Consider the following 23,438-nt stretch of genomic DNA (forward strand, 5'->3'; position numbering starts at 1 on the left):
TTTCTGTATTAAAAAAACCCCCAAGAAATATAAATCTAAATAAATGTTTTGTTCCTCCCTAATTTATAATGGACTCCACAACTTGGGTATTAGTTTCCCCAGAGTAATGATTTGTGGGCTCTCACCACCTTTAAAAAATAAAATATTTATTATTACCTGAAAAATGTATTTATTTCATAGTGATGGGGGTCCACGAGACCACGTTCATTATTTTCAATATTTTCATTTGTTTTTTCTGACAGCAGTTCAAGTAGGCACCTCTTTTTTCTTTGCTCCCTTTTGTCTTGCGCTTATTTATTTTTCTACCTTGTTCTTTTTCTTGCTTGGCTACATGTCAGACTAGTTTCCAGTAAGGTGAAAGGTGTTTTAAGGCCTCTTGGAGTTTTAGTAATCTTTGCCTCCTCCTTGTGGTTAGGAGTGTAATTACCAGGAGTAATGGATTGTGGACTCTCACCACCATGAAATAACTCAATTTAACTGGTAAGCATATATTATATATTTTTTCTATTTTTTGTAAATTATTGGCACTGATACTTATTTCCTGTAAAAAATAAAAATAAAATAGGTAAGACAGGACAATCTCCTGGTGCTAACAACCACTATACAATTGGAAAATAAAAGCAAACAAACAAAAAAAATTGTATTTAAGTTTACTTTCAACTTCTAATTAATGTTGCCACCTGCCATGTTTTCCTGGACACGTATGAAAAAACACATGTTGCAGGGTGTGCAGAGGGAAACATGCATTGTGCTGCTGGACAGGACAAAAATAGTGCCCATGGACAACACTATTTATGTTCCTCCCTGCATGTGTAGCTCATAAGTGTCCAGGAAAACATGGCCAAGGTGGCAACCCTACTTGTAATATGCACGCAAGGTAAAGAGGTCGCAATATTTCATATCACTTCCCATGCTATAAATAGTGCCCCTCTTGTGATTTAGCCTAATATCCATAAATCAGTACTTTAGTTACAAAATTATATAAAAAAAAAAGAGGGGAAAGGAAGCACCACTTTTCATTCCCCAAATAAATGTTAAAGGGACAGTATACTGTAATTGTTGTTCCCTTAATATATTTTCAATGACTTGTTATACCAACTGCAGAGTATAAAAAGTATGTAAAATTGCATTTCCAGGTTTATTTGTGTATAAGAACCAGCTGATTTTGTGCTTTTAAAGGGACAGTCAATGCAAAAATTGTTATTGTTTAAAAAGATAGATAACGCCTTTACTACCCATTCCCTAGCTTTCAGGGGCGTATTAATGCATAGGCCTACTGCAACAACGTTTGGGGGGCAGCACTTCTCCGTTGCACTGAATATGTGGCCATGATTTAAAAAAAAACATTTTTTGAATTTTGACAGGACGGCTGACTTGTCCGGCATTGCATATCACTATACTGGCATAGCGGTAAATGCAGTGCTGTATCAGCTGCAAGCAGTGTGAGCAGAGGGAGGCCGCTCTGCTGCAGGTAGCAAATTGTAAGGAGGGGTGGGGTTAAAGGTCTCTGTCTCACCATATATTATTACCTCAATCACAGTGAGAAGAGACACAGCAGCTCTGCACATTTGGGCAGCTGGCTCTGAATGATTTTACTGGGAGTCTCTGAGTCTTAGTTTGTTGTGATTCCTGCAGAAACCCCTCCACCACTCCCCCCCCCCCGGTCTGTTTTTTTTACCACAAGTTACGGTGGGTCAGGTGGTCTGAGAAGACCAAGTGGTGGCACTGAATCTAGATGCTGAGCTGAACTTTGTTATAGCACTTAAGCTTAATCTAAATAAAATGATGTTCTGCACTTATTTAATATAAATATGTTTATGCAGCATATCTTAGATTAAGTTTAGGTGAAGGGAGGAGTTTAAACAGACTGTAGTAATTGAGTGGAGTAGCAAGGGGCATGTGAGTTTTCCACCTTCTGGGACCAGCATATCTGTAAGCAGTTTTCAGCACTGTATGTACCATAGTGCTACTGTGGTGCTCTGCAGCATTCTATAGTTTTCCGGTGTTTTTTTATGTTTCCTGGGCTACTTTGCAATAGTGACTTGAACAGAGGCAGATATTGTTTTATGTATAGTAATGAAGACACTACAAGCTGTTAGTGTGAGGAATCATGTTGAACTATATAACTACATTCAGGTCAGAGGTAGGAACAGGAAACAGGAAGTATAAGGCAATGCAATGTTACCGTAAACAAACAGAGTCACAGTATTTGCATAATAACTCCATGACATCTCCCCTTTTTACATTCAATACAAAATTTGCTAACAATTTACCTAAAACAGATCCTGATTCCTGAACATTCTTAAACATAACATACTGCATTACTGGTAGATACACTACAGATTGAGTCTATCTGGTGGTCTTGAAACTCGACCGCTACGCAAGGCCACCGGGAATTTGCCTGAGGAAAACTGTTCAGCTCCAGAAGGTGTTGATAAGGAGTTGCCCTCTTTCCTGGCTGGTGTGTTTGGCACAGAAGAACTTACTGGTATAAGAGGCTGCATTATGTCATCCTCATTGTATCCTTCTAATATGACAGCAGTATTGTCTCTGCCTTGCTTATGTGGTCCAGTAGGACTAGGTGCATTGAGAGCTTTGGGAAGCTCAAGTGCAGGATACTTATAGGCTTGTGTAGTGAGATGTTCTGCAACTCGCAGGTCCACACGATTGCGGCGGTAGAGACTGCCTTCCACATCCACAAGATATGAGTGCGGAACAACCTTCTGAACACAGGTATCCAGTCTCCAGCGAATAGTTCTGTCACCAGGGAGTGGCTTCATACGGATTGGTTTTCCAATGCTTAGTTCAGGTAAGTCTTTGGCAGACACATCGTAAGTCAGTTTGGAGATCTGTTTCCTCTGTTGCAGTTTCTCCAGTACCCCTGTTACCACACAAGGTTCAAGTCATTTATTTGCCACTGGCAATGAAGTCTTCAGCCTCCTTGACAGCAAGCGCTGTGCAGGACTATTGTCCATCCCTTCAGTTGGGGTGTACCTCCAATGTAGAATGGCTTTCCACGGATCATTACCTTTATACTTGGCCTTCTTGCAAAGATTTTTCACTATCTTTACAGCTGATTCCACTTTGCCATTACCTTGAGGGTGTCGCAGGAAAGAGGTAAGATGCTCAAACCCCCAATCTTAGGAGCACCATATGAATTGCTCACATGCAAACTGAGGTCCATTATCTGAGATTACCCTGTCTGGCTGTCCATGACGTGCAAACTGTGCTTTACAATGCTTGATTGTAGTTTCAGCAGACAGGTCAGGAAGGAGCTCAATCTCCCAAAAGTCAGAATAGTGATCGACGATTAGTAGAAAATCTTGCCCAGCATAATTCAGTAAATCCATGCTTACAATTTGCCAAGGCCATGTGGGCAGCACATGTGACATCATGGGTTCTTTCTGTTGTGCCTGTGCATATTCATTGCATGCTGAACAACGGCTAACAAAGTCTCTAATCTCATGCATGTTGGGCCAATATAGGGTATCTCGTGCTGCCTATAGCATGCTTCTCCACCAATGTGACTGGCATGAATATGAGTCAGCATCTCCGATCTTAATGATTTAGGAATGATGACCCTTGACCCCTTGTACAGTACACCATCCTGAATGCCGATTTTATCTCTGAAAGTCCAGTATTCTCTTACAATTAATGGCACCTCTGCCTTTGAACCTGGCCAACCATTCAGAACAACATACTTAAGTGCTTTCAAACTCTCGTCAATTTCTGTGTGCTGTCTTATTTGGAGCAATCGTTGGTCTGTGACGTTTAAATAGTCTGAATGATTAATCTGTGACAGGACATCCAGGTCCTGTTGAACATTGCAAACTGTGTGACTTGCTGCTGTAGCTCTGCTAAGAGTGTCACTAATGTACATTTTAGGTCCAGGTTTATAGACAACATTTAGGCAATAATTTGTAATGTGAGCAACATGCTCTGTAGACGTTTTGGTGCACACAAAAGTGGTTTCTTGAAAATAGATATCAGAGGCTTATGGTCAGTTTCTTCTGTGATCTCTTCACGACCATAGAGGTAGTGATGAAAGCGCTGGCAGGCAAACACAATACTCAGACATTCCTTTTTGATTTGTGCATAGTTTTGCTCAGTAAGGGTCAGTGCTCTTGAAGCAAAAAGCGATAGGCTGGTCAGCTTGCAATAGGCAACACCCTAGTCCACGTTTGCTTGCGTCACTTTTAATAGTTACAGGTTTTGTAACATCATAGTACTTCATAACAGGTGTATCTGTGACCAAACGTTCGATGTCCTGCACCGCATTATCATGCTTAGGAAGCCAATACCAAACTGCATCCTTTTCCAGAAACCTTCTCAACGGCTCGCAAACCTCTGAGCAGTGTGGTAGGAATTTTGATAGGTAACAAATCCTATGAAGCGCTGCAGGGATTTCACATTCGCCGGCTGTGGCATTACCAGTATAGCTCTGATTTTTTCTGGGTCAGCTTTCAAACCCTCAAAGGATAGTATGTGTCCATGGAAGCGGACCTCTTTGACCTTGAATTGCAGTTTTTTCATGCCAAGTCTTAGTTTTACCTGCCTACAACGATTCATCAGTTCCAATAGTTTGCCATCATGATCTTGCTCTGCTTCCCTATCTGTATCCCCACAGCCAGCCACAAGGATGTCATCAGCTATTGGTTTGATACCACTGAGTCCAGCCAATAGTTCATGTTGTTTACGCTGATACACCTCTGGTGCAACTGATACTCCAAAAAGAAACTTGAGCCATCTTTTCCTGCCCCATGGAGTCCAGAAGGTTGTTATGTAGCTACTTGCATTATCCAACTTACATTGTAAAACTGCATCTCGGGCATCAACAAGCGTGAACAGACGTGCCTTAGGCAGCTTGTACAAAACATCCTCAAGAGTTGGTATAATGTAGTGAGATCGCCTCAGTGCCTGATTCAAGAATTTGGGATCTATCCATATTCTTAGCTTATCAGGCTTCTTTACAATCACCATCTTACTTATCCAATCAGTTGGTTCAGTCACTGTTACTAAATGTCCATCAGTCTCATACTGGTCGAGCTGTGCCTTAACTGCCTGTTTTATGGCCACTGGCACATTGCGTGGTGCGCATTGTACTGGAGGGACACTCATGTTAAGGTCAAAATGAACTTCCCCTGGTACAGATTCTATTGGGTAGTAATAAGGACGACTCCTCTGAAGTTAAAATCCAAATTTATTAGTTATACAGGATCAGACAAAAACCACAACGTTTCGGGGTCAATACCCCTTAGTCATGTGATAAAAAAACACTCATAACACACCTGTTTAAATAGGCTGACTAGGTAATTAACCCTTATAAGTTTATCAAGTGAAATAAATCACAACAGTATAGCCTTACTGATTTCTACTGGCCAAGGGTGAAATTATATGAATAATAAAAACAGATATTCAAGCCTCAAGAATATGTACATATTTACATGGTCACAAGCAGTAGTATTTTATACAAAAAAACATCATCTTTCAACATTCTTGCCTACAAATTAGAAAAATTTCAATTATAATCTAAAATGTAAGCACTACAGATTTATTCATCTGAGCAAGAAACAAGAGAAATATTGCCAGAATCTTTTACATGAATTTATTTTGCAACTTTTTTCAAAGGAAATAGGTAACAAAATAATCTCCTCTTGGAAATTAACACAATACGCCTAGAATATCTGCAGTTGATGTTACCTCTACCAGCAAAGCATGGTCCTAGGAATATTATTGGACATAGAGTGATAACTCATTATCCAAGGAGCATACTTTAATATAGTAGAGCAAGCCCAACTGTCAACATAGGAGGGCACCACATCAATAAAAAACTGCCCAGTTGATTTCTCTGTTCATTCCCTTCGGTTCCAGGGTATCTAATTTAAAAATCAAATAAGATTCACGTTGTTTTAACAACAACACTCTGTTGCCACCACGTCTTGGTATTTTAATGTGGTCAATAACCTGGAACCGAAGTTGACTTATATGATGTCCTGCTGACAAGAATGATGTGCTACAGGGGCAGTGATTACCTTGCACCTGATATTGCTCTTGTGCTCAGTGATGCGGTCCCCTACTCATCTAGTGGACTCACCCACATAGGCCCGCCCACAAGGGCATTTAATCAAATAAATGACATAGCTAGTGTTGCAGGTGTAATAGTCTCTATATTTAAATTTATGACCTGTCTGTGGGTGTACAAAGTATGGGCTTTTAATAATTGATCCACAATTAGCACAGCCTAAACAAGGGAAACATCCCAGATTTTTCTTAGTATGGTGTCACTTGGCAGTAGATGTACTTCTGGTGCTAACATCATTTTGTCTCTTAAGCACATTACATCACATGTTGCTCCTGAATTGAGCTGGCAGGATTGTCGCTTATTACTTAAATTTAAAGTGACAAACCATTTCTTTCCTCTGGCTTGCACAGTGCCGATCAATTCACTACTGTATATCACTTCAGTGGTGTGTTGCTCTTCCTCATATGCAGATGTGTTCTCAATGGTGTGTAACTTTCCTAGTAATGGCTGTCTTTTACTTGACAAACAGATGTTAGCAAGACCTACAAGACTTCCCATAAGCTGGACATTGCTCTTTAATTCTTTGATGTACAGTCCCACAATATTTGCATACTGTAGGGTTTGCAGCATTTGTGCTTAACAGGCGGCGTTGTTGCTGCGGTTTGTTTATGTGTTGTCACTGCATTGCAATATTTATGCTGTCGGTCTGGTGTCTGTCCTGTTCCATAACTTTCAAACTTCTGTCAGTGAGCTCCGCTGTACGCACGTTTCAATGGCTGTGTTTAAAGTTAAGTCATGTCTCTTAGTAGACGCCTGCGCATGCTCTCACTAGCTACACCGAGAACAATTTTGTCCCTTATTAATTCATCCCTTAGAGTACCATATTCACAAGTTGCTGCCTTTTCTCTGAAGCGTGTAACAAAGTTATCAAGAGATTCTGGGGGCTAGTTATCAAGCCGTCTACTTTTCTGGCTTCGCCGGCCCAATACGTCCGCCTAAGCTCGCCTACCTTCGCCGCCGCGGACCTTGAATACGTTCGCCTAAGTTATCAAATAAAGCTGTCAAAAAGCCGCGGGGCGATGAGCAGCGGACTGTGACAGTTATCACTCATCCGATCTCGCTGCCCTTCGGCTTTTTCCCAGCTTTATTGCTAGCCTGTCACTAAGCACTCACACTAAACTGCACTGTTCTACCCCCTATACCGGCGCCCCCGGAGCCCCCCGCAACTAAATAAAGTTACTAACCCCTAAACCGCCGATCCTAGACCCCGCCGCAACTCTTATAAATGTATTAACCCCTAAACCGCTGCTCCTAGACCCCGCCGCAACTCTTATAAATGTATTAACCCCTAAACCGCCGCTCCCGGACACCGCTGCCACCTACAGTATACCTAGTAACCCCTATCCTGCCCCCCTACACTATAATCTTCAAATTCAGCTCTGAAAGTTTCCCAATTGCTGCTGCAATCACCACTGATTCTCATCCCCTCTGGGGGAGGTATGCAATTCATGGCAGCCATATTGTCTTTAAGTCTCTAAGCTCTCAAATATCAGAAAATCCACAAAAAAATGTTTTAGGCTGTAACTCCCAAAGCTGTGCTGTATCCAAAAGCTGCTGTGCTCAAACAAGAGGCTCAGTCCTGATTCTAGTTACTTCTGGCACCATGTTTCATGTATAGAAATGAAGACACTGCAAGCTGTTAGTGTGAGGAATCATGTTGAACTTTATAACTACATCCAGGTTAGAGGTAGGAACAGGAAACAGGAAGTATAAGACAATGCAATATGCAACCATAAACAGAGTCACAGTATTTGCATAATAACTCCATAACAGATATCTCCCTCCCCCTACACTCTGACCAAAACAGACAGCAACACATGTAAGAGAGAGACAACCCATCTCCACTCTCTTATCGTTCTTCCTTAACCCTTTGACCCCAGGAAAGTAGCAACATGGAAAAAAATTGCATGGAAAAAAAGAGATAAGAAAACGTACAGAAATGTGTAAAACCCCTGCTGCTATTTTTTTTTTTTAAAGCTTTGCATATGCATAGTTAAAAAAAAACCCAACAAAACACTACTTATTGCATTTGACACTGATAGGAGAAAATAATAATAATAAAAAAAAAAAATACCTGTTCTAATTGCACATAAAATTATATCTGTCATCTGTATATTGGTCACAATATAATGGTGAAATAAAGCATAAATTTTGTGAATATTATTGAAAAATAAAATGCAATTTTTTTATTACAGTATTTTATATTTAAAAGATTTCTGCTGCCGATGAATAAATGGGCAGTGATATAGATTTTAATGAGAATAGTCAATGTGGACATCATTGATTAATACATCCCATCCACACAATATGTACACTGTGTTGTGTAACTAGTCTACTGCTCACTAATATATCCATAATATAGGGCATGCAACATGAAAGCCAACTTCTATATAAAAATCTGGCATTGATTGATATATTACTTTATAACCTTTAAACCTCTAAATTTCTGCCTGTTTCTAAGCCACTACAGACAGCCTCCTATCACATGCTTTTTTTATTTGCTTTTCACAACAGGAGACTGCTAGTTCATATGGGCCATATAGATTACATTGTGGTGACGCCCGAGCAGTTATTTAAGAGTCTGCACAACACAGCACTAATTGGCTAAAATGCAACTCAATAGGTAATAAATAAAATGTCATGTAATCAGGGGGTTGTCAGAAGATGCTTAGATACAGTGAAAGTCAATTTAGATGAATTGGTGCAGGTTTTTAATAATACTATTAAAAACAAGGGCACTTTAATTTTTTAAAAATTGACATTTCACTTGTTTTCTTCAAAAACTTACCTTTTAATCCTGACAGCCAATCCAGCGATTCCCCCGGCCGTCGGAAGCCTCTTCATACGTCGGAAATGACAAATCTGGCTTCCTCCAATCACAGCTTCCCCCCCTCATGGCCTGAGGCAACGCCGTGATTGGAGGAAGCTGGATTCGTCATTTTGGACCCGCAAAGAGGGCTTGCGACAGGTGGAGGAAGCGCTGTAGTGGCTGTCAGGATTAAAAGGTACGTTTTTGAAGACAACAAGTGAGATGTCAATTTTGATGAATTAAAGTGCCCTTGTTTTTAATAGTATTATTAAAAACCAGGCCCGATTCATCTAAATTGACCTTCACTTTAATATAACTGTGTTGGTTATGCAAAACTGGGGAATGGGTAATAAAGGGATTATTTATCTTATAAAACAATAACAATTCTAGTGTAGACTGTCTCTTTAAACCACAACCTATTGAAATGGGTTGAGCTTGCAGGTATTATCAGATCTCATTGTTATCACTTGTTTCCTTATCTTATATTTTTATGGAAAACCAAAGCTCAATACTTAGAGAAGACAATGGAAAATCATAATTTATGTAAAAACTTACCGGATAAATTCATTTATTTCATATTGGCAAGAGTCTATGAGCTAGTGACATATGGGATATACAATCCTACCAGGAGGGGCAAAGTTTCCCAAACCTAAAAATGCCTATAAATACACCCCTCACCACACCCACAATCCAGTTTAACGAATAGCCAAGAAGTGGGGTGATAAAGAAAGGAGTAAAAAGCATCAACAAAGGAATTTGGAAATAATTGTGCTTTATACAAAAAAATCATAACCACCATAAAAAAGGGCTGGGCCTCATGGACTCTTGCCAATATGAAAGAAATTCATTTATCAGGTAAGTTCTTACATAAATTATGTTTTCTTTCATATAATTGGCAAGAGTCCATGAGCTAGTGACGTATCGGATAGCAATACCCAACATGTGGAACTCCACGCAAGAGTCACTAGAGAGGGAGGGACAAAATAAAAACAACCCACAACCCAATATACGTTTATTCTCAAAAATAAAAGGAAAAACTTAAATCATAAGCAGAAGAATCAAACTGAAACAGCTGCCTGAAGAACTTTCCTACCAAAAACTCCTTCTGAAGAAGCAAATACATCAAAATGGTAGAATTTAGTAAATGTATGCAAAGAAGACCAAGTTGCTGCTTTGCAAATCTGATCAACTGAAGCTTCATTCTTAAAAGCCCAAGAAGTGGAAACTGATCTAGTAGAATGAGCTGTAATTCTCTGAGGCCGGGCTTGACCCAACTCCAAATAAGCTTGATGAATCAAAAGCTTTAACCACGATGTCAAAGAAACGACAGAAGCCTTCTGACCTTTCCTGGAACCAAAAAAGATAACAAATAGACTAGAAGTCTTCCTGAAATCTTTAGTAGCTTCAACATAATATTTCAGAGCTCTCACCACATCCAAAGAATGTAAAGATCTCTCCAAAGAATTCTTAGGATTAGGACACAAAGAAGGGACAACAATTTCTCTATTAATGTTGTTAGAATTCACAACCTAAGGTAAGAATTTAAATGAAGTCCGCAAAACTGCCTTATCCTGATGAAAAATCAGAAAAGGAGATTCACAAGAGAGATGCAAAGAATGCATAGGCTCAAATGGAGGAGCCTGTAAAGCCTTCAAAACCAAATTAAGACTCCAAGGAGGAGAGATTGATTTAATGACAAGCTTCATACGAACCAAAGCCTGTACAAAACAGTGAATATCAGGAAGTTTAGCAATTTTTCTGTGGAATAAAACAGAAAGAGCAGAGATTTGTCCTTTCAAGGAACTTGCAGACAAACCTTTTTCCAAACCACCCTGAAGAAACTGTAAAATTCTAGGAATTCTAAAAAGAATGCCAAGAGAATTTATGAGAACACCATAGAAACATAGATATTGACGGCAGATAAGAGCCATAGGCCCAGCAAGTCTGCCCGACCTTACCTAACAGTATAAACTTATCTAGTTCGTAGGATAGCCCTATGCTTGTCCCATGCATTTTTAAAGTCCCCCATAGTGTTTGTTGCTACTACCTCTTGAGGAAGTTTATTCCATAAATCAATCACTCTTTCTGTAAAGAAGTGCTTCCTCAAATTACTCCTGAATCTACTACCCTTTAGCTTGAGCTCATGACCCCTTGTTCTTGAATTTTCCATTTTATGTAAAATACCCACAGCCTCAGTTTTACTAAACCCTTTAATGTACTTGAAAGTTGCTATCATATCACCTCTTTCCCTTCTCTCCTCTAAGCTATACATATTTAGGTCATTGAGCCTATCCTGGTAAGTTTTATTTTTTAGACCATGTACCATTTTGGTAACCCTCCTTTGCACAGATTCAAGTTTGTTAATATCCTTCTGAAGATATGGCCTCCAGAACTGCACACAATACTCAAGATGAGGCCTAACTAATGATCTATAAAGTGGCATAAGAACCTTACTATTTCTGCTGCAAATACCTCTACCAATACATCCAAGCATTCTGCTAGCCTTACTCGCTGCATTACTACATTGTTTACTAAGTTTTAAATCATCTGAAATAATAATTCCCAAGTCCTGTTCCTCGTCTGTAACAGTCAGTAAAGTGTCTTTGAGTCTGTAATTAACATTTGGATTTTTCTTCCCTAAATGCATTATTTTACACTTTGCTGTGTTAAACTTTAGATCCCAGTCGTTTGTCCAATCCTCCAATTGTTGTATATCACTTCTCATTTTGTCTACCCCCCCTGGAACATCCACTCTGTTGCAAATTTTTGTATCATCTGCAAAGAGACATACTTTCCCCTGTAGCCCTTTGCTGATATCGCAGATAAATATGTTAAACAAAACAGGCCCCAGAACTGATCCCTGAGGAACACCACTAGTAACAGCCCCCTCTGCTGAATGAACTCCATTTACTAAGACACTTTGTTTTCTGTCCTTAAGCCAGCATTCCACCCAGTTCACAATTTTTGAATCTAGACCAAGGAGATATAGTTTGTGAATAAGTTTATTGTGTGGGACGGTGTCAAATGCTTTGCTGAAATCTAGATATGCTACATCAACTGCTCCTCCCTTGTCTAATACTTTTGTTACATAATCAAAGAAGTCAATTAGATTAGTCTGACATGATCTCCCTGAAGTAAAACCATGCTGATTTTGGTCCTCTAAATTGTTTGTCTTTATGTAAGTCATAATTCTTTCTTTTAAGAGGCTTTCCATTAATTTCCCTACTACTGAAGTTAAACTAACTGGCCTGTAGTTGCCAGATTCTTCTCTACTGCCCTTTTTATGAAGAGGTATTACATTTGCTATTCTCCAATCATCTGGGACAGCTCCTGTTAATAGTGACTGATTAAACAGATCAGTTAATGGGACAGTTAGCACTGATCGAAGTTCTTTTAAAACCCTTGGATGAATATTATCAGGACCCACTGCCTTTGTAACATTTATTTTTGATAATGCTAACAAAACCTCATCCTCTGTAAAAAGATTACTGTTAAGCTTGTTTCTATTTTGCGTAGCATCCCTTAATGTAGACATTGTATCTTCACAATCTTTAGTGAAAACAGAACAGAAGTAATCATTGAGACAGTCTGCAATCTGCTTATCTCCTTCTATTATTCTACCATCAACTGATTTCAATTTTACTATTCCTACCTTATTTTTTCTTCTTTCACTGATATATCTAAAGAATGTTTTGTCCCCATGTTTTACTGACTGTGCTATCTTCTCTTCTGCATGAGCTTTAACCTTCCTAATTAACTGCTTAGTCTTTTTTTGTTGGAGTCTCCATATTTTCATATCATCATCTGCTTGTGTGTGTCTGTAATTTTTATAAGCTATCTTTTTTGTCTTTACAGCATGTGCTACTTCTTTGGAAAACCAAATTGGTTTCTGCTTTCTTTTACTTTTACAGACATGTCTAATACAGTGTGCGGTTGCATCTAAAATGGCACCTTTCACAAATTCCCACTGTTCTTGAACCCCTGTAATAAGAGTTTTCCCCTTTAAATAGTTTTTTAGGTATTCTCCCATTAATGAAAAATCTGCCGTCCTAAAGTCTAAAACTTTTGTTTTAGTCTGGGTGGACAGTTCCTGAACATGAATACTAAACCAAACAGATTGATGATCACTGGATCCTAAGTTCTCACCTACAGACACATCTGAAACTGTATCACTGTTTGTAAGTATTAGATCTAATATAGCTTCCTTACGAGTTGGTTCCTTGACTAATTGTTCAAGTGATTCCCCTAGCAGAGATTCAAGAATATACCTGCTTCTAGCCGATCTAGCAGAAGGAATCTTCCAGTCTATATCTGGCAAATTAAAGTCCCCCAGTACTATAACCTTACCCTTCATGGTCATTTTGGTTATTTCATCTAATAACAGATTGTCCAGTTTTTCATCCTGCAATGGAGGCCTATATACAACCCCTATTCTAAAAACATTTTTATCTCCAATTTCCAAAGTCACCCAAATACTTTCCACCTCATCATTTGTTCCTACAATTTCAGTAACCTTTATATTTTCATTTACATACAAAGCAACTCCTCCACCTTTCTTTCCTACTCTGTTCTTTTTAAATAACCTGTATCCAGGTATGACTATGTCCCAGTCATGCAAATCATTGTACCATGTTTCTGTTATAGCTACTAAATCCAAGTTGTCCCTAGTCATTATTGAAATGAGTTCAGGTAATTTATTTCCTAAGCTGCGAGCATTTGTGCTCATGGCACGAAGAATTTTTCTACTAGAATTTCTAGAATTGTTACTTGGACTAACAGTTTTGGCATGCTGTGGGGGGCAGGTGGATATATTAATGCTACCCCCCTTTATTAGTTTAAATGATTTCTAATAAAGTATTTGAACTCCTCTCCCAGATACTCTGTTCCTTTAGCATCCAAATGCAAGCCATCTCTCCTAAATAACCTAGTATCTTTCCAAACAGAGCTATAATGGCCAATAAAACCAAATCCTCGTTCCCTGCACCACTTATCTAACCAAGAATTAAATGTTGTTATCCGCTCCATCTTTCCTGCTTCCTGGTCATACACAGGTAAAATAGCAGAAAATGATAGAGTTGATGCCACAGTCTCTAAATGATTACCTAGGTCACAAAACTCTTTCTGAACAGCAGCAACATGATTACTAGCCAGATCATTTGTTCCTAAATGAACAATCACATCTAACTCACTTCCCTTTCCTGCTGCCTTAACAATTCTCAAAATACGATTCTTATCCCTGTGAGCAGTAGCTCCTGGAAGACATCTAACCTCCCTTGTTTCTCCTTTACTTTCACCTAAATACACATTCCATGAAATGTAAGTCTTCCAAACTCGATAATAAATCTTTCTAGAAACAGATTTACGAGCCTGCAACATAGTATTAATCACCGAGTCAGATAAACCTCTATGACTAAGCACTAAGCGTTCAATTTCCATACCTTCAAATTTAATGATTTGAGATCCTGATGGAAAAACGAACCTTGAGATAGAAGGCCTGGCCTTAATGGAAGTGGCCAAGGTTGGCAACTGGACATCCGAACAAGATCCGCATACCAAAACCCATGAGACCATGCTGGAGCCACCAGCAGCACAAACAATTGCTCCATGATGATTTTGGAGATCACTCTTGGAAGAACTAGAGGCGGGAAAATATAAGCAGGTTGATAATGCCAAGGAAGTGTCAACACCTCCACTGCTTCCGCCTGAGGATCCCTGGACCTGGACAGGTACCTGGGAAGTTTCTTGTTTAGATGAGATGCCATCAGATCTATTTCTGGAAGCCCCCACATCTGAAAAATTTGAGAAAACACATCTGGGTGGAGAGACCATTCTCCCGGATGTAAAGTCTGACGACTGAGATAATCCGCTTCCCAGTTGTCTATACCTGGGATATGAACCGCAGAAATCATACAGGAGCTGGATTCTGCCCAAACAAGTATCCGAGATACTTCTTTCATAGCTTGGGGACTGTGAGTCCCACCCTGATGATTTGAATTGAATTTCAATTTGATTGGCTAGCTGCTTCTTTAAATGAGACACAGGTGTATCACTATGTATGCATGATTAAGGGACTAAGGTCCCGAAACGTCGCATATCCACTCTGTCTGTGCTTGTATATGCTGTAAGACAATAAAGGAAGATTGTTGAATTACTTGGTGCTGTGGAGTATTGGACTTTGTATTGTAATTTGTGGGTTGGAGGTCGCCAGCCTGTCCACTTTTTGCACCAGGACCCAGTCAAGGGAATTGCCCATTGCCGGTCTCCATGTATTTTGCTCCACCCTGATGATTGACATAAGCCACAGTTGTGATATTGTCTGTCTGAAAACAAATGAACGGTTCTCTCTTCAACAGAGGACAAAACTGAAGAGCCCTGAGAATTGCACGGAGTTCCAAAATATTGATTGGTAATCCCGCCTCTTGAGATTTCCAAACCCCTTGTGCTGTCAGAGATTCCCAAACAGCTCCCCAACCAGAAAGACTCGCATCTGTTGTGATCATAGTCCAGGTTGGATGAACGAAAGAGGCCCCTAGAATTATACGATGGTGATCTAACCACCAAGTCATAGAAAGTCGAACATTGGGATTTAAGGATATTAATTGTGATATCCTTGTATAATCCCTGCACCATTGGTTCAGCATACAAAGCTGGAGAGGTCTCATATGAAAACGAGCAAAGGGCATCGCGTCTGATGCTGCAGTCATGAGACCTAAAACTTCCATGCACATAGCTACTGAAGGGAATGACTGAGACTGAAGGTTCCGACAGGCTGCAACCAATTTCAAAACTCTCTTGTCTGTTAGAGACAAAGTCACTGAATCTATCTGGAAACCTAAAAAGGTTACCTTTGTCTGAGGAATCAAAGAACTTTTTGGTAAATTGATCCTCCAACCATGTCTTCGAAGAAACAACACTAGTTGATTTGTATGAGATTCTGCAGAACGTAAAGACTGAGCGAGTACCAAGATATCGTCCAAATAAGGAAACACCACAATACCTCGCTCTCTGATTACAGAGAGTAGGGCACCGAGAACCTTTGAAAAGATTCTTGGAGTTGTCGCTAGGCCAAAAGGAAGAGCAACAAATCAAATTGGTAATGCTTGTCTAGAAAAGAGAATCTCAGGAACTGATAGTGATCCGGATGAATCGGAATATGAAGATATGCATCCTGTAAGTCTATTGTGGACATATAATGCCCTTGCTAAACAAAAGGCAGAATAGTCCTTATAGTCACCATTTTGAAAGTTGGTACTCTTACATATCGATTCAAAATCTTTAGATCCAGAACTGGTCTGAATGAATTCTCTTTCTTTGGGACAATGAATAGATTTGAATAAAATCCCAGACCCTATTCCTGAAATGGAACTGGCATGATTACCCCTTATAACTCCAGGTCTAAAACACACTTCAGGAAAGCCTGAGCCTTTACTGGGTTTGCTGGAATGCGTGAGAGAAAAAATCTTCTCACAGGCGGTCTTACTCTGAATCCTATTCTGTACCCCTGAGAGACAATACTCTGAATCCAATGATTTTGGACCAAATTGATCCAAATATCTTTCAAAAATTTTAATCTGCCCCCTACCAGCTGAGCTGGAATGAGGGCCGCATCTTCATGCGGACTTGGGGGCTGGCTTTGATCTCTTAAATGGCTTGGATTTATTCCAATTTGAAGAAGGCTTCCAATTGGAAACAGATTCCTTGGGGGAAGGATTAGGTTTCTGTTCCTTATTTTGTCGAAAGGAACGAAAACGGTTAGAAGCTTTAGACTTACCCTTAGTTCTTTTATCCTGAGGCAAAAAAACTCCCTTCCCCCCAGTGACAGTTGAAATTATTGAATCCAACTAAGAACCAAATAATTTATTACATAGGAAAGAAAGAGGTAGCAATCTGGACTTAGAAGTCATATCAGCATTCCAAGATTTGAGCCACAAAGCTCTTCTAGCTAAAATAGCTAAAGACATATATTTAACATCAATTTTGATGATATAAAAAATGGTATCACAAATGAAATTATTATCATGTTGAATCAACTTAACAATGCTAGACAAATCATGATCCGATACTTGTTGCGCCTAAGTTTCCAACCAAAAAGTTGAAGCAGCTGCAACATCAGCCAAAGAAATTGCAGGCCTAAGAAGATGACCTGAATATAAATAAGCCTTCCTTAGATAAGATTCAAGTTTCCTATCTAAAGGATCTTTAAAAGAAGTACTATGTTCTGTAGGAATAGTAGTATGTTTCGCAAGAGTAGAGATAGCCCCATCAACTTTGGGGATCTTTTCCCAAAACTCCAATCTAACTGCTGGCAAAGGATAAATTTTGAAGAAGGAATAAAAGAAGTACCAGGCCTATTCCATTCTTTAGAAATCATATCAGAAATAGCATCAGGAACTGGAAAAACCTCTGGAATAACCACAGAAGGTTTATAAACAGAATTTAAACGTTTACTAGTTTTATTATCAAGAGGACTAGTTTCCTCCATATCTAATGTAACCAACACTTCTTTTAACAAAGAACGAATATACTCCATTTTAAATAAATAAGAGGATTGGTCAGTGTCAATATCTGAGGCAGGATTTTCTGAATCAGATAGATCCTCATCAGAGAAGGATAAATCAGTATGTTGCCGGTCATTTGAAATTTCATCAACTTTATGAGAAGTTTTAAAAGACCTTTTACATTTATTAGAAGGGCGGAATGTCAGACAAAGCCTTCTGAATAGAATCAGAAATACATTCTTTTAAATTTACAGGTATATCTTGTGCATTAGATGTTGAGGGAACAGCAACAGGTAATGAACTACTACATTTTCTGCATGTAAAAGTTTATCATGACAACTATTACAAACCACAGCTGGAGGTATAATCTCCACAAGTTTACAACAAATGCACTTAGCTTTGGTAGAACTGTTATCAAGCAGCAGGGTTCCAACAGTGATTTCTGAGACAGGATCAGATTGAGACATCTTGCAAATGTAAGAGAAAAAAACAACATATAAAGCAAAATTATCAATTTCCTTATATGGCAGTTTCAGGAATGGGAAAAAAATGCAAACAGCATAGCCCTCTGACATAGAAAAAAGGCAAGAGGCAAATAGGAATGGGGTCTTAAATAATGAAAATATTTGGCGCCAAGTATGACGCACAACAAACAGAAAAATATTTTTTGGCTCCAAAAACGTCCGGAAACGACACACTCGCGTCATAGATGACACAACCTTGTGAAGGACTCAGCGTCCACTAAGACGCCGGAGATGACGAATTTGCATCAACGAACGTAACTTCACGCCAAAAAAATCTTGCGCCAAGAATGACGCAATAAACTTTGGCATTTTGCGCCCTCGCGAGCCTAATTCTGCCCGTGAATTTAAAAGACAAACAATTTGAAAAAGAGACTATACCCCAGGTAAGAAATACATTTTCATAAAAAAGCATTTCCCAGATATGAAACTGACAGTCTGTAAAAGGAAATATACTGAAAACCTGAATCATGTCAAATATAAGTACGATACATATATTTAGAACTTTATATAAATACATAAAGTGCCAAACTATATCTGAGAGTGTCTTAAGTAATGAAAACATACTTACCAAAAGACACCCATCCACATATAGCAGATAGCCAAACCAGTACTGAAACGGTTATCAGTAGAGGTAATGGAATATGAGAATACGACCGATAACAGAGAACCTATGAAATAGATCCCCGTGAGGAAAACCATTGCATTCAATAGGTGATACTCCCTTCACATCCCTCTGACATTCACTGTACTCTGAGAGGAACCGGGCTTCAAAAATGCTGAGAAGCACATATCAACATAGAAATCTTAGCACAAACTTACTTCACCACCTCCATAGGAGGCAAAGTTTGTAAAACTGAATTGTGGGTGTGGTGAGGGGTGTATTTATAGGCATTTTGAGGTTTGGGAAACTTTGCCCCTCCTGGTAGGATTGTATATCCCATACGTCACTAGCTCATGGACTCTTGCCAATTACATGAAAGAAATTAACATTTTATTACTTAACTATTCTGCACCCCACTCAGAGTGTAATTTCTTCTGATGGCTGTGTTTATATAGTCTTGTCAATAGCCTGGCTTTCTGCAAGGTTTTGGAGTGTGTCTGTGAGAATTTGTGCCCATTCAGCATAAAGAACATTAGGCACTGATGTTGGATGAGAAGGTCTGGCTCACAATCAGTGTTCTAATTGATTATAAAGGTGTTCAGTATGATTGGAATTAGGACTCTGTGCAGGCCAATTGAGTTTATCCACACCAAACTCATCAAAACATGTCTTCATGGACTTCAATTTGTGCCTTAGGGTCATGCTGCAACAGGAAAGGGTCTTCCCCAAACTGTTGCCACAAAGCTGGAAGCACCCAATTGTCTAAAATGCCTTTGTATTCTGTAGCATTGAGATGACCCTTAACTGGAGCTAAGGGGCCTAGCCCAAACTGAAAAACACCAAGCTTTACAATAGGCACTATACATTTCAGTAAGTAGAGTTCTCCAGGCATCTAGCACACCTAGAGTCTTCCATCAGACTGCCAGATAGTGAAGCATAATTCATCACTCCAGAGAGCATGTTTACACTGCTCCAAAGTCCAGTGGTGTCATTCTTTATGCCAATCCAGTTGGCATTGCACATGTTGATGTGAGGATTATATACAGCTGCTCATCCACTGAGACCTATTTCACAAATCTCCCGACAAACAGTGCTTGTACTGATGTTGCTTCCAAAGGCAGTTTGAAACTCTTAGTGATGCAACAGATGATAATTATTTTTTACACGCTTCAGCAATAGGCAGCCATGCTCTGTGAGTTTGCTTGATCTTCCATTCCTATGCTGGGCTGTTGTTGCTTCTAGATACAGGGGGTGGTTTGTAGATTAAAGCCTAAACTGCCACCTACCAATGAAAGCTAGAACTACAGTAATACCTAAACCCTCCTCTTAACTAACCCCCCTCTAAACTAAATCCCCCTCTAAACTAACCCCACTAAGTTACAAAACAATAAAAAAAATCTAAGTTGCACAAAATAAAAAATACATTATCCCAAATAACAAAAATGATACCTAATACTAAACTACATGCCCCATAAAATAAAAAAAATAAATAAAAAAAACCTAAACTCTAACTCTAAAATAAATTACAATAGCCCTTAAAAGGGCCTTTTGTATGGCATTGCCCTAAAGCGATCACAGCTCTTTTGCAATAAAAAAAAGTTACAAAACCCCTCACTTACATTAAAGGAACCACCCACCCCAAAAAATAGCCTAAAAAATAAATTATAAAATAAAAGCATATCCTGAAAAATAAAAAACAACACCCCAAAAAAACCCTATCTAACGCCACAATTGTTACTCACGGTTGATGAGGACTCCTCTTGATCCATTGCGGGCCCATCTTTATCTGTTCCGCAATCTTCATCAATTGGGAGCCCATCTTCATCCTTCCTCAAGGCACCGGGGGGGCCATCTTCATGGAGGCAGACTTTAGGGGCCTCTTCTGCTGCCTCCACCCACTCTTTGTCTCTCTTCGGCGAGCCCTCCTCTTTATGCGATCTCCGCACATTGAAACCCAGAAGCGCAGAACCCTGATATATAGGGGTGCCCCTTACTTCTGATTGGCTGATTTCAACTCAGTCAATCCCTATTGGCTGATTTTGTATCAGCTAATAGAAATAACTTTTTAAATTTAAATTCTAATTATCCTTTACTATTGGATGATTAGAATTTAAATTTAGAAAAGTCCTCCTCCGCTGCTGAGAAGATGGGCCCCTGGCACCTTCAGGATTGATGAAGATGGGTCCCGCCATTGATGAAGACTGTGAAGCGGGGGCGGTGGAAAAGGCAGCCAAAGTCATCTTCCATGAAAATGGGCCCTCTGCGTCTGGACCTTGAATGAAAATGTACTCGATCAAGAGGAGCCGGAGTCCCCATCAAATGTAACACTGGAGGTTAGGTTTTTTTTAGGGGTGGGTTTGTTATTTTTAGAATAGGCTTTGTTGTTTTATTTTTATTTTGTAGGCTTGGTTTTCTTAGTTTAGTTTTTTCTATTTTGGGTGTGGGGGGTTTTGTAACTTTTTTTTGCAAAAGAGCTGTTTAGGGCAATGCCCTACAAAGACCCTTTTAAGGACTATTGTAAATTATTTTAGAGTTAGGGTTTAGTTTTTTTTTTTATTTTGGTGGGGGCTTTTTATTTTATGGGGCATGTAGTTTAGTGTTAGGTATAATGGAGTTTTTTGGGGGGTAATGGAGTTTATTATTTTTTTTAACAGATTTTTTTTATTTTGTGTAAGTTTTTTTGTGTGTAACTTAGTAGGGTTAGTTTAGAGAGAGGTTTAAGTGTTACAGTAGGGGTAAATTTCGCTTGGAGTTTTTTGGTTTAGGGTTTTGTAATTTTTTAACTTAATTTTTTTTAACTTGGATATTTGTTTACTTTTTTATGATTATTTTTTTTATGGCGGAATAGGGGGTTAATAATTAACACTTGCAATGGTTTAATGGTGGTGCAGGGATTAATAGATAGAATTTGCAGTGGGTATGTGGCGGTTTAGAGGTTTATAGTTAGAGACTTGCGGTGGATATGTTCCGAAAGCTTACTCGACATTTCGGCGGATCGCTTGGAATTTTAAACCGCCTCATAGCACTTTCAAACATCTGGGCCTAAGTGTTATTGCATTGTCTTTTTATCATGTACTTGTTGATTATGCAAATCTACTGTATTAACTGGTCTTTTAACTTGCAAATGTATTACAAGTTGAAAGTGAACGTGAGCGCAAACTAAATTTATGCTTGTCAGGTTAGTGCGACTGGAGACCTCATGTAAAAGGTTAGGGCTAAAATAAAGTTGCATTGAACTCAACATGAATACATTACAATAAAGTGTTACATATACACTAGCCAATAAAAATATTTATATAATTATTTTTTTTATAAGGGTTAAAAGGTATATGGTATAAGACAAGGTGTTTGAATGGAAAGGGCTATACAATAGGGGAAAGTGTTCTATGTATTTTATATATATATATATATATATATATATATATATATATATATATATATATATATATATATATATATATATATACACACACAACACATAGAAACACCCAGCACTCACCAGCTAGCTCACAGCTAAGATAAAATCACAACTGGAAAGGTTAGTCACCGCATCTGGCCAAATGGGAAAGCTCAGGCACCATGTCAAGGTCCTTTCCATTGCCTGAGTCCCTAACACAGCCACACCATCATGCGAGCTCACAAAGCCAAACAGACTGAGAACAAAGAAGGGGTGCACAGGTGGATGTAATCACCCAGAGAAAATACAAAACATGGAAGGGAACTGCACTCCAAGACCGGACCAGGTACACATCATGTGACTCAGCAACATCCAGCCCTGGGTGCTAAATAGCACTCCAAAAAAGCTGTGATGTCACCAGAGCCACAGGCAGTTAACCCCAGTCCGGAATGGGTGCAAGAAACAAGGGGGATTACAAACAAAAAGTAATACAACACATAGAAACACCCAGCACTCACCAGCTATCTCACAGCTAAGATAAAATTAACTGCCTGTGGCTCTGGTGACATCACAGCTTTTTTGGAGTGCTATTTAGCACCCAGGGCTGGATGTTGCTGAGTCACATGATGTGTACCTGGTCTGGTCTTGGAGTGCAGTTCCCTTCCATGTTTTGTATTTTCTCTGGGTAATTACATCCACCTGTGCACCCCTTCTTTGTTCTCAGTCTGTTTGGCTTTGTGAGCTCGCATGATGGTGTGCCTTTGTTAGGGACTCAGGCAATGGAAAGGACCTTGACGTGGTGCCTGAGCTTTCCCATTTGGCCAGATGTGGTGACTAACCTTTCCAGTTGTGATTTTATCTTAGCTGTGAGCTAGCTGGTGAGTGCTGGGTGTTTCTATGTGTTGTATTACTTTTTGTTTGTAATCCCCCTTGTTTCTTGCACCCATTCTGGACTGGGGTTAACTGCAGTCATCATATGCAAAGTCATAAAGTTAGCGTGCCTAAGTCTTTCACTAGTACAAAAAAAGCGCAAAATGTTAGAGCGGCTAAAATTCTAAGAGGGTTTCCTGGCTGATCGGAAGGCTTACATTATCCTGAGAATGTGAGTGAAAGTTTCTTTCTTATTATTATGATGTGCCGCATATACCTTCACTGAACTGTGAATTTACTGAAACTGTGTACGGTATTGCCTTAAAGGCAGGATAGAGAGGGGCATTTCACACTGATGCATGGGTTTTTCTTCATGTGATAAGTCTTTCACTCACATACCTTTTACTTTCAACTTGTGATACCAGCAGTACACTGAGAGCGCAAAATGTTTACCTAAAGCACAGTCAGCGCTTATGAGTAATAAAAATTATCGCTCCACTTGTAATCTAGCCCTTGGTATCCTAAGGTTAGTACTGCAAATATGACCTGAAATGATTTAAAGCATTTCAATTTAGCTTTAGAATGTCCCTTTAATGAATCTAAGCAAATATAATTTTCTAGTTCTCAGATTTAGGTGGGCATTTCTGTGATTATGTG

General features: G+C 39.2%; 1 protein-coding gene across 1 annotated transcript in view; it reads left to right on the forward strand.

Annotated features, from left to right (window-relative positions):
- The window catches only part of LOC128663195 (long-chain fatty acid transport protein 2), a 215,405-nt gene that overhangs the window by 181,510 nt on the left and 10,457 nt on the right, over positions 1-23,438 (forward strand). The window lies entirely within an intron of this gene.

Source organism: Bombina bombina, chromosome 6 (genome assembly GCF_027579735.1).
Source record: "Bombina bombina isolate aBomBom1 chromosome 6, aBomBom1.pri, whole genome shotgun sequence".
NCBI lineage: Eukaryota > Metazoa > Chordata > Amphibia > Anura > Bombinatoridae > Bombina > Bombina bombina.